The sequence below is a fragment of the Chiloscyllium punctatum genome, chromosome 49 (genome assembly GCF_047496795.1).
Source record: "Chiloscyllium punctatum isolate Juve2018m chromosome 49, sChiPun1.3, whole genome shotgun sequence".
NCBI classification, from domain to species: Eukaryota; Metazoa; Chordata; class Chondrichthyes; order Orectolobiformes; family Hemiscylliidae; genus Chiloscyllium; species Chiloscyllium punctatum.
Window position 1 is genome coordinate 32,492,539 of NC_092787.1, and position 11,402 is coordinate 32,503,940.

Genomic DNA, 11,402 nt, shown 5'->3' on the forward strand with positions numbered 1-11,402 from the left:
CCAGCATGGGAGCTGTGCAGGCCACACTAGTGCCTTGCTCTACAAACATGGTCAAGGTATTAGTTCAGTATGGGAGCTCTGCAGTCAACAGGAGCTCATTTTGTTGCAGCAGGTGGAGTGGAAAGGGCGAGGACCAGGGATGTTGCGAAGGTAACAGCTACATTTCGGCAATGGTTGAACACAAGACACTACATGTGTAGTGTCTCCCACCCGCCCTTGTGCTCACATCAAAAAGACTGTGGTGCACTAATATGGTAACTTGTTTTTTTCTAGTCTTTTTCACCGTGTGATCGGTTTAAAATTTACGTTTTCTTTGCTTTTCTCATTTATCAATTAGTTGATTATTTGAAGAAGAGCATAGCAAGGAAGTATTAGCAATTATTTAACTCACAAAATTTTATAATTAAATTAATTAAGTAGAGATGACTGGCCAGGTAATTGATGTGGGAGCTGGTTGATCGCAGTGACCACATATGTAGGAACTTTTGTTTGCTGGAGGAACTACGGCTCAGAGTTGATGATCTGGAATTTGAGATTCAAACACTGTGCCACATCCTAAAGGGGGAAAGTTACCTGGACGCTTTGCTTCAAGAGGTAGTCACACATGGTAGATTAAGTATTTCAAATTCAGTTCGTGATCAAGGACAACAGAGTGTCATTGCAAGTGACGCATGTGGGGATCTTGATTTCAAATATGGAGGAACTTCAGCTTTTGATCTTATCCACCAGGTATAAAATGCATTCTCCCGTGTGGATGAGGAAAAGGGCTGTGGGGGCGGTGAGCCAAGTGACCATTGCACTATGCTGCAGAAGGCCATCAAAAGTGGTGATTAATAAGACAAGGGCTAATTATAGTTGATTCTATAATTGGGTTAATATATTGTTTCCTTTGAAAGCTTATCGTGAGTCCTGCATGATGTGCTGTCTGCCTAACACGAGCGTGCAAGGCATCTCTGGCCGCCTTGACCAGATACTGGAGTGGGAAGGAGAGAATCCAGTTGGTGTGGTCTACATCGGGACAAAAAATCAGAGTCAAGATCAGGATGCAGGACCCGTTTGGGGATTATTAAGCATGAGGAAACAAATTAAGGAACACGTCCTCGAGGGTTATAATCTCTAGATTACTTTCCGAGACACATCCAACTTGGTTTTGGGATAAGAAAATTAGGGAAGTAATATGTGGCTAAGGGAGAGAAGTGAGAAAGCGAGGTACCATTTCAGGGGGGCTTGGCATCAGTTTTGGAACCGGGGGCGCAATTGGCAGAAGGGACGTTCTCCAGTGAAACGATATTGAACCAGAGTTCTTGTGAAATGTATAAATACGGTGTTCACTGGAACTTTACACTAGTGAGTCGGTGGGGAGGGAAAGGAAAAAAATCAGAAAGTAGTGTGGTAAAAAATATGCAAAGTAGCAAGTGTGCACGCAATTTATATTAATGGTCGTGGCATTCGTAGCAAGGTTGATGAATTAACAGCACAAATCACCATGGGGGAAGATGATTTAGTAGCCATTATACAGACATGGTTGCAGGATGGTCACGACTGGGTGTTCAATATCCACTTGATCAGATGATTTAGAACGACAGAAGTACGGGAGGTGGTGTAGATCTGTTGTGCAAGGGCGGTGCTTAGAGATGATCTAGTGTCTATCGAAAGGAAGATTTCATCCTTCTGTTTGGAAATTTGAAATTCTAAGATAAAAGTCAGTCATAGACGTTGTCTATCGGCCACCAAATAGTCGCATTACATTTGGTGGGCCATAAACAAAAAAACCTAATGCCTATAAAAATGGTGGAGCTGAGCGGCATGGTGGCACAGTGGTTAGCGGTGCTGCCTTACGGTGCCAGAGATCTGGGTTCAATTGCCGCCTCAGGCACTGGCTGTGTGAAGTTTGCATACTCTCCCCGTTTCTGAGTGGGTTTTCTCCAGCTGCTCTGGTTTTTTCCCACAGTCCAAAGATGTGCAGGTTAGGTGACTTGGCCATGGTAAATTGCCCTTAGTGTTAGGTTAAGGCGTAAATGTAGGGGAATGGCTCTGGGTGGGTTCCTCTTCGGAGGGTCAGTGTTGACTTGTTGGGCCGAAGGGCATTTTTCCGCACTGTAAGTAATCTAATTCATTATTATGGGGTATTTCAATCTGCATGTCAATTGTTTGAAACAACTCAGGTGTGTAGCCTTGAGGAGGAGAGAGTTGAGTGAATCCGTGATCGGTTTCTTGAGCTGGGTGTAATGGAACTGAAGCGGGAGCAAACTATCCTAGGTCTGGTCCTGTGCAATGATACATAAATAACTAATTGCCGTATAGTTAGGGATCCTCGTGAACGTAGTGATTACAGTATGGTTGAATTTACAATACAGATGCAGAGTGAGAAGATAAAATTCAGTACCAGGGTCCTGTGCTTAAACACGGCAGACTGCAATAAGATGAGTGAGGACTTGGCTAAAATAGACTGAAAACAAAAATTTTATGATTAGACTTTTGATGAGTAATGGCGCACTTTCAAAACAATTTTCTGAAGTGCTCAGCAAAAGGATATTACATTGCAAAGGAAGGACTGTGAGAAAAGGGGCAAAATGTTATGCATGTCTCAGAAAGTAAGGGAGGCTATCAAATTGAAAGGGAAGAAATACAAATTGGCAAAGAACAGCAAGGAACTAGACGATCTGGTAACCTTTTAATAGAAAGCCACAAAAAGAGTTATAAGGAACTTGACAAAAAGAAAGCAGATAATATAAAGACCGAAAACAAAGGCTTCTAGAACTATGTGAAACGACATAAAGATGGATGAACGTTCGTCCTTTACAGGATCAGAAGGAGCATTTATATATGGAATGTGATGAAATGGTCAAGACGTTGAACAAGTCTATTGTTTCCATCTTCACTGTGGAGAACAGTAAAAACACGCCAATAATTGACAATGAGACGAAGGTAGGTGAGGACTTGTAAAACATCATTATTACAGCAATGCTAGTGATGGGCACATTCATGGAACTAAGGATAGACAAGATAGCCCTTATGGAATGGAATTCAGGTTACTAAAGAGATATGGCTTGACAATTAGGAAGTGCACCGACAGTAATTTTCCAAAATTCGCAGGACTCTGGGGCAGTCTCAGCGGATTGGAAAACACCTAATGTGTCATAAACATCTTTTATAAAGAAGGCAGACAAAAAGAAATGAGGAATAGTTGGATTTTACCCTGTAATGGTGAAGCTGCTTGAGTCTATTATCAAGGGACAAAACGTAGGACATCTAGATAGACACTGTCCCGTTTGGCAGATGCAGCGTAGGTTTATGAGTCTTGTGAATTCTATGAAGAAACTACGACTCGTGTGGACAACTGTGTCCCATTGAATGCCGTGCACCTAGATTTTCAAAGGTCTTTCGACATGGTGCTATAGAAGAGGCTGTTGCAAAGGATAGAGATGCTTGGTGTAAAGAATTACCACAGGCAGAGGATGGGTTGACTAACAGGAAGCAAAGAGTTGGGTTAACTACTGCGATTCTGGCTGGCAGGCAGTAACTGTTCGTATGGCTCAGTGATCTATGTGGGGAGCGCAATTGTTCACAACTTATATAGATGGAATCAAAAGTAATGTGTCAACGTTTGCAGATGACACGATGATGAATGGCAGATCAAATTTTGCAGAGAATTGTAAAATTTTACAAAGGAATACGTTAATAGAGTGGGCCAAGTTCTGGCAGGTGAAGTACAATGTTAATAATTGTGAAGTCATACATTTTAGAGGGAGTAACTGTAAAAATAATTGTTACTTGAATGGTAAAAAGTTGCAGCATACTGCTAGGCAGAGGTACCTGGGTGTAATTGTGCATGAATCACAGACATTAGGTCTTCAGGTACGGCAAGTAATTAGGAATGCAAATGGAATGTTGTCCTCCATTGCTAAAGGGATTGAGTTTAAAAGCAAGAAAGTTATGTTGCAGCTGTACAGGATGTTGTTGAGTCCACACCGAGAGTAATACGTGCATTTTTTCTCCTTACTTGAGAAATGATATGCTGACACTAGAGACGGTGCAAAGGAGGTTCACGAGCTTGATTCCACAGTTTATGGGTGCAGCATATGAGGAGAGACTCAGGAGCCTGGAATTATATTCATAGGAGTCCAGAAAAATGGGGGGCGGGGGAACTGTGTAGAAACATATAGAATTATGAAAGGAATAGATAAGATATAAGTTGAGAGGATGCTTCTATTAGACAATAGACAATAGACAATAGATGCAGGAGTAGGCCATTCTGCCCTTCGAGCCTGCACCGCCATTCAATATGATCATGGCTGATCATTCCTAATCAGTATCCTGTTCCAGCCTTATCTCCATACCCCTTGACTCCACTATCTTTAAGAGCTCTATCCAATTCTTTCTTAAATGAATCCAGAGACTGGGCCTCCACTGCCCTCTGGGGCAGAGCATTCCACACAGCCACCACTCTCTGGGTGAAGTAGTTTCTCCTCATCTCTGTCCTAAATGGTCTACCCCGTATTTTTAAGTTGTGTCCTCTGGTTCGGCATTCCCCCAATTTGACTGCTGAGACCTTTCTCAGGAAATGACATTTGCCAATCCAGAGAAACTGGAATTTTCCAAGAGACTCTTTGGCCACGAGTCGATAAAACTGCTCCAGGTGAGGCTCGAACTCACAACCTCGGCATAACGCACGCAGAAACACTGATATATAAGTACCGTGCACTGACCGATTACGCCACTGGAGCCACGCCAGGTGAAACTAGGAAAAGGAGGCACAGCCTCAAGATCAGAGGGAGCAGATTTAGGACTGAATTAAGAAGGAGCTTTTTAATGCTAAGATTGTTTTTTTTATTGAACAATAAACGAATTACGGGCGCCAGTTACAGCGCAGGAAGTGTAGCTGAGTCCACGAAATGATCAGCAACAATATTATTTAATGATAGACCAGGATCGAAGGGCCGGATGGCCTATACCTGCAACAACTTTTTATGTTCTTATGAACACCAATGGATAGATCTGTAAAACAGGAGTAGCTATCCTCCAGGCGCGTACAGCTGTATCCACCACCCAAGTACATTGCTCTGTCATGCTGTGTTCGATCACTGCCCAGTGTGGCGAAGGTTGCAGCCATTGTTGTACGTGAGAGGATCTACACCTTCCATTCATTTCTTCATATCTCCATTCTGCCATGATAAGTGGTGCTATTGGTGTGCAAGTTTAAACACTAGCAAATGAGAGTTGTTTTGAAAATAGGCAGAAAGAGTGTGACTGGGAGATAGCATCATGGACGGATGTGTTCACAGGATTCAGAATGCTGAAATAAAGAGATTGCATCCGGCATCATGGGCCTGTATTCCCATGGCCAAATGGGATATTGGTGTGAATTCAGATGATGGAAAGCTTTCGATGAGCATTTGTTCTGTAGCTTTGGAACTGGGTGTGGGGTCGCTTTCATGTTGAAATCACTTCATTACTTGACCATCCCTTTCCATGGTGCCCCGCTCATTCAATTCAAGGCCAATTTCCCAACCCATCGGGGTGGAGGTACTCACTATCGCCCAGATAGCCCTGGATATTCAATGATCCCTGGCAGTATGCAATCTTTAAAATGGCAATGGGCACACAGTTGAGCTTTTTCTGTTTGGATCTGCCCTGCACAATTTATACCCGAGCATGGAAAATAAGGGACAATACCACCACGATTTATTGACAGAGGCACAGAGGACCTAGTGGATTTGCTAGTACAGAGGTCTGCCATTCACAGAACGGGCTATGCCACCAGTACCACCAAGCATGGTCTGAGCTCTCACCACCCAGTTTAGTGCGTTATCTGCATATGTCTAGCAATACAGGTCAAGCATCAATAGCCATATCCGCCCTGCACAGATACGTGTCACTGTATTCACTCTGCATCCTCATACTCAATGTATATCTATAATGGTACATTCTCCCGAACAAGACTCATGCTCCACCACTTTCAGTACTGCATAGAGCAAATTATCTCTCTCTCTCTCTCTTTCTCTCTCTCACTTCCACTATACACCCCACACCATTAAAACTGCATGGATACAACACTGTGTACTGATTCCCTCCGGACACCTCACCATTTCCTCCCCACCTACACTAGCATTAAGGGCAGTGCCATCCACACCTACCGTCATTCCCGCCCTCCCGTTCGCCAATTCCTGGAGAAACAGCCTGTAAAAGGACAGAAAGGGCCAAGCCGGGTAGTGAAGTGTCAAATACTTGTTCTTTCAGCGCCCCTTACCCGCCATGTGGGGAGGACACTAGCACGATACGGACAGAACCGAGAAGACTCTTGTGGAGATTCTGAAACATCCACGTCCCATTAACCGAGTATGGAACAATATTTAGTGGAAGACAATTCTCACATTAAACCAATTTAAAAATCACACAACACCAGATTATAGTCCAACAGGTTTAATTAGAAGCACACTAGCTTTCGGAGCGATTTTTAACTTTTTGTGATTTTTAACTTTGTACACCCCAGTCCAACACCGGCGTCTCCGAATCACATTAAACCAGAATCAGTTCCGTTTCCCCAGCACAACTGAAAAGCCCTGGCCCTCATGTCATCTCCTTCTGTGTCTAATTGGTACAAATCAGATCTCCATGTTCAGGGTGGGTTGGATGGTGGACTCACAACACACATCTCCAGCACCTGCCAGGAAGGGATCACATTGACTCCCACCTACATCTTCTCCTCTAAACAGCTCAGTTCATGAAGCTAATCCCTGATATTTACTGCTCTCCCCAGTTGTCATGACAGCTTCAATAATGTGCGATGGTACACGCCTAGGGCTCTCTGCTTCTGCAATCCTTTTATAACTTTACAGCCTATTGACATTACCTTCAATGCGCATCATCTCACACTGCTCTGCATTGATCCTCATCTGCAATATTCCTGAACAATGCATAAACTTGCCACTCTCCTGTTTGTATTCCACACTGTCCACCAAAAACTTTACAATTCTCCAAGGTTTGTTATCTGCAAGCATGAAAATTGTGCCAGAGTTGGACGTCACTCAGAACAACTGAAATACTAGCACACTCAAATATATCAGCAAGGATAACACTGGAACAATTCATTCGTAGCCAGTCACATAATTACACACTGCCAACTAAGTAACAGGCTTTCATGCACACAAGGGGGCATAGCTTTAAATTAAGGGGGGGTAGATATAGGACTGATGTTAGGGGTAGGTTCTTCACTCAGCGAGTCGTAAGTTCATGGAATGCCCTGCCAGTAGCAGTGGTGGACTCTCCCTCTTTATGGGTATTTAAGCGGGCATTTGATAGGTATATGGAGGATAGTGGGTTAGTGTAGGTTAGGTGAGCTTTGATCGGCGCAACATCGAGGGCCGAAGGGCCTGTACTGCGCTGTATTCTTCTATGTTCTATGTTCTATAAGACTGAGTGAATGAAACATTGCGAAACTCATCATGGAGCAAGAATAATTTCGACAGACTCCCCACGTCTGTATACGTGCCAATCTCATTGTGTGTGAGAGTGAATGGCAGGTTTGGCTGTCTCTGTTCAAAGAGATGCATTCCCTCTCTGCTGGCCCTCCGACACTCCAGCAAATGCGGCAGCACAGGGTGATAACCATCAAGGAGTCAAAGATAGAGGGAGAAGCGAAGGGCCACAGCTCAAAGTTCCAATGAAACTGACAGTACCATCAGCTCACATGCACACATACAATTACACAACAGCCTTTCTTAGAGAAGACTGTCGTTCAAGGGAAGACCCTTAGCGTGGAACGTTCTTTTGTAGAGTAAGTTTTGTGCTTAACCTGCAATTTGAAATGCTTTGTTCTTGGGCTGTATTCCTTACGTAAATTGTAGTACCACTACAATTGCATCCAGTATCATCTGAGCGAAGCATTTTTGAGGAAGTTGTAGATAAATTTTATTGCACTTTCTCTAACTTCCAACCATTTTTGATGTACTCAACAGGACAATATTTGTAAATGTGATGTGATCCATTTTGGTCGGAATAATATGCTGCAGCACGGGGTGAATCGCTCTGCTAATTTCAGCCATGCACACAAATAAGCTCACCTCGGGCTATAATCTGTTAAAATTTGAGAGGCAAAGAACTGTCCAAATTGCACCACTTAAACAAAAATAAGTAATTATTTTATTCTTTAAGTCCTGAAGAGAACATTAGACAACACCTATTTACAACTACGCTCCCTTTAACCTGTCATTTACCTCCCACTCTACAATAATGGTCCGATAAAAACACCGGTTAACACTAACCAAAAAAAAATCACGTTTCAAATGTAGCCAGCTGTGTCGATTCTCGTTTGTCGATTTTCCTCCATCTATTTTCCTCTACCGACTTTCCTCTGTCATTGCTTCTTAGGCCTTCTGCTGCACTACTCTCTTATGGGCAGGGAGCTTTCAAAGAGCTATTGTGCGAGCAGTGGTTTGTTGATTGGCTGTTCTTTGCCATTCTCGCAATTGCTTAAAGTACCCCAATTTATACCCCCAAACATCGGACCGTCTCATTGTTTTGATATCATCAAAACATTAAAATTCAAATTCGACTGGATTTTGGCATCTTAAGGCTTCATTTAAACTGAATGGGCAAATTCGTATTCGCTGTGTACCATGAAAATGCAGCGCCCGCCATTTGTTTCACAAACAAATGTTACATTTTTAAATTGGTCAGCACACACTATGCTTTCAGTCTTTCCTAGATATCTTAAAATTACAGTACACCTTCATAACAAATAGCAAATTGCACTATCATTTAAATGGTAAAAATAAATGCAGCATTCTGCAATGCAGATGGACCTTGGTGTCCTTGTGCATTAATCAGTATAATGTGGCTTGCAGATGCAGCAGCAGATAAATAAGGTGGCAAATGGAATATCGTCCTTCATTACAATTCGGGTACAGTCCCAAAGACACAGACAAACACAGATACAGATGCGTGTAGACACAAACATAAGCACAGAGTCATGCAGAAAAAAAAAACATTTTTTTAAAATACAGAGACACGTATGTTATGGATTTTAAGGGGATCAATGGTTATTGGGAGAAGTCAGGAGAATGGCACTAAGAAACAGAAACGGACAGCAGAGCGGACTTAATGGAACAAATGGCCGAATTCTGATCCATTTTATGCTCTGATGGTATTATGGGGTCTTAAAATGCAAATGACGGCTGCTGAATATTTGATTGGAGAATCAATGGAAATGTGACGTAAATTTGATAGCCTGAAATGTGTATGTCTGTTCCTAATTGTTGTCCTTTTGTCTCAAAATAGTTCATGCTTTAGTGATTGGTTAACACACTTTAAACATGACGGGTCCCCCATTGAGCTAAGAATGTCTTTGTCTCCTTTGCGCTGTGCTGTCTATGGTATCCTCACTCCAGGGAACAGTGAGGACTGGGTCTTGCTACGTATTGAAAACTCAGCTCAACTAAACTTTGGGCATTGCGGCCAATAATTATTGGGGAAGGGAGTATTCAGTCACAATTGTATCAACAAGGAGCATTCTCAATGGCTCGCAGAGCCGAATCGCCTACACTATGCGTTCATGTTTCCCTCAACCCCTCAACACTGTTGCACAATGAGAGGAAGATCCCATTCAACCAGTAAAAGGAGAGACAGGAAACGATTATTCCGTCCCTCAGGAGTTACACAGGAATAGAATGAAATAATTCATCCCTTTATGTAATTACACAGCACTGGATGAAATCATTCAAACATTCTAAAGTGCGGTGCAGAAATACCTTGCCCCCGCCCCTTTCAACATATTCCAGTTTGGGGTTTGAGTAACATTATTTTATGTTTAAGCTCAAAGAGGGAGAAAATGGAATCTGACTGAGATTGTGAGGTGAAATGTTGTTCGACAGTAATGATGAATATTTACAAAAGATGAAAATCTTCGACCTCATAGTGAGATATTGTCAGGGGACTGACGTCGAAGAAAGAAGCATTTCATCTGTCGTGTTGTGAGGTAGGAATATCATTCAGAAGCTGGTGGGAATCTCGGACTCGCTGCTGGCAAATGTCCTTGAGTGCAATCAAGCAGCAAGCGCTCAGCAATAATCTGATCAGTAACGCCCCCTTTGGGTTCCACCAAGAAAAATCTGTTCCTAATCTCACTGCAACTTTCGTTCAAACATAGACAAAGGAACGAAATTCTAGTGGTGATGTGACATCAGCCCTTGTCATCAAGGCCGAATTGAACTAGGTGTGGGATCAAGGAGCTGTATTATAACTGGAATCAATGTTTATCAGAGATTAAATATCCAGTGATTGAAGCCATATCTGGCACAGAAGATTATAGTCATGCTTGCTGGCGGTCTGTCATCCCACCTCCAGGTTATTTCTTATGAAATTCCACAGAGAAGCGTCCTCTGCCAAACAACATTCAGTTGCTCCATCAGTGGCCTTCCCTTCATCACTAGATCCGAAGTGAGGATGTTCACTATTGTAGGCACAATTTTGTTCACTAACCTCCTATGTAGGATTTTATCAAAGGCTTTCTGAAAGTCCAGGTACACCACATCTATGGATCTCCCTTGTCCATCTTCAGAGTTACATGCACAAACAATTCCAGAAGATTAGTCAAGCATGATTTCCCCTTCATAAATCCATGCTGACTCTGATCTATCCTGTTACTGGTAGCCAGATGTGTCGTAATTTCATCCTTTATAATTGACTCCAGCATCTTTCCCACCACTGAATTCAGACTAACTGGTCTATAATTTCCTGCTTTCTCTCTCTCTCCTTTCTTAAAAAGTAGTACAACAGTGGCCACCCTCCAATCCGCAGTAACTGATCCTGAATCTATCGAACTCTGGAAAATAATCACAAACGCATCCACGATTTCTAAAGCCACCTCCTTCAGTACCCTGGGATGTAGACCATCAGGCCCTGGGGACTTATCAGCCTTCAGATCTAACAGTTTCTCCAACACCAATTCCTAGCAAATGAAAATTCCCTTCAGTTCAGGTCCTTTATCCACTGTTACCTCTGGGAGATTGCTTGTGTCTTCCCCAGTGGGCACAGATCTGAAGTACCAATTCAACTCTTCTCCCATTTCTTTGTTCCCGTAATATTTTCCCCCTATTTATGTCTGCAAGTTCATCTAACCTTTTCAGCGAGTCCCTATCTCGCATTCATATATTCCCGTTGACATATTCCATGCAGTTTCTTAAATTATTCAATATTATTTCAAACATTGAATGATTTTACCGGATGAATTACATGTTCCACAAAATTCATTGGATGGAATATTATTCAGTGCTGTATTTTATCCCTTGACCTCTTCAGGCTGTGATTATCGTTGATGAACAGTTACAAATCTGTTCCGCACAATTACTATTGAAGGTTCAACGTCTGTGCCCAATGCCCCAGTTTTTAGTGTCATTAGTTAC

General features: G+C 42.6%; 1 non-coding gene across 1 annotated transcript; it reads right to left on the reverse strand.

Annotated features, from left to right (window-relative positions):
• Positions 1 to 4,631: 4,631 nt before the first annotated feature.
• Positions 4,632 to 4,727, reverse strand: trnai-uau (transfer RNA isoleucine (anticodon UAU)). Its single transcript has 2 exons — positions 4,690 to 4,727; positions 4,632 to 4,667 (listed from the first exon to the last, which is right to left on the reverse strand). It is a non-coding gene; the product is annotated as a tRNA-Ile (tRNA).
• Positions 4,728 to 11,402: the final 6,675 nt, after the last annotated feature.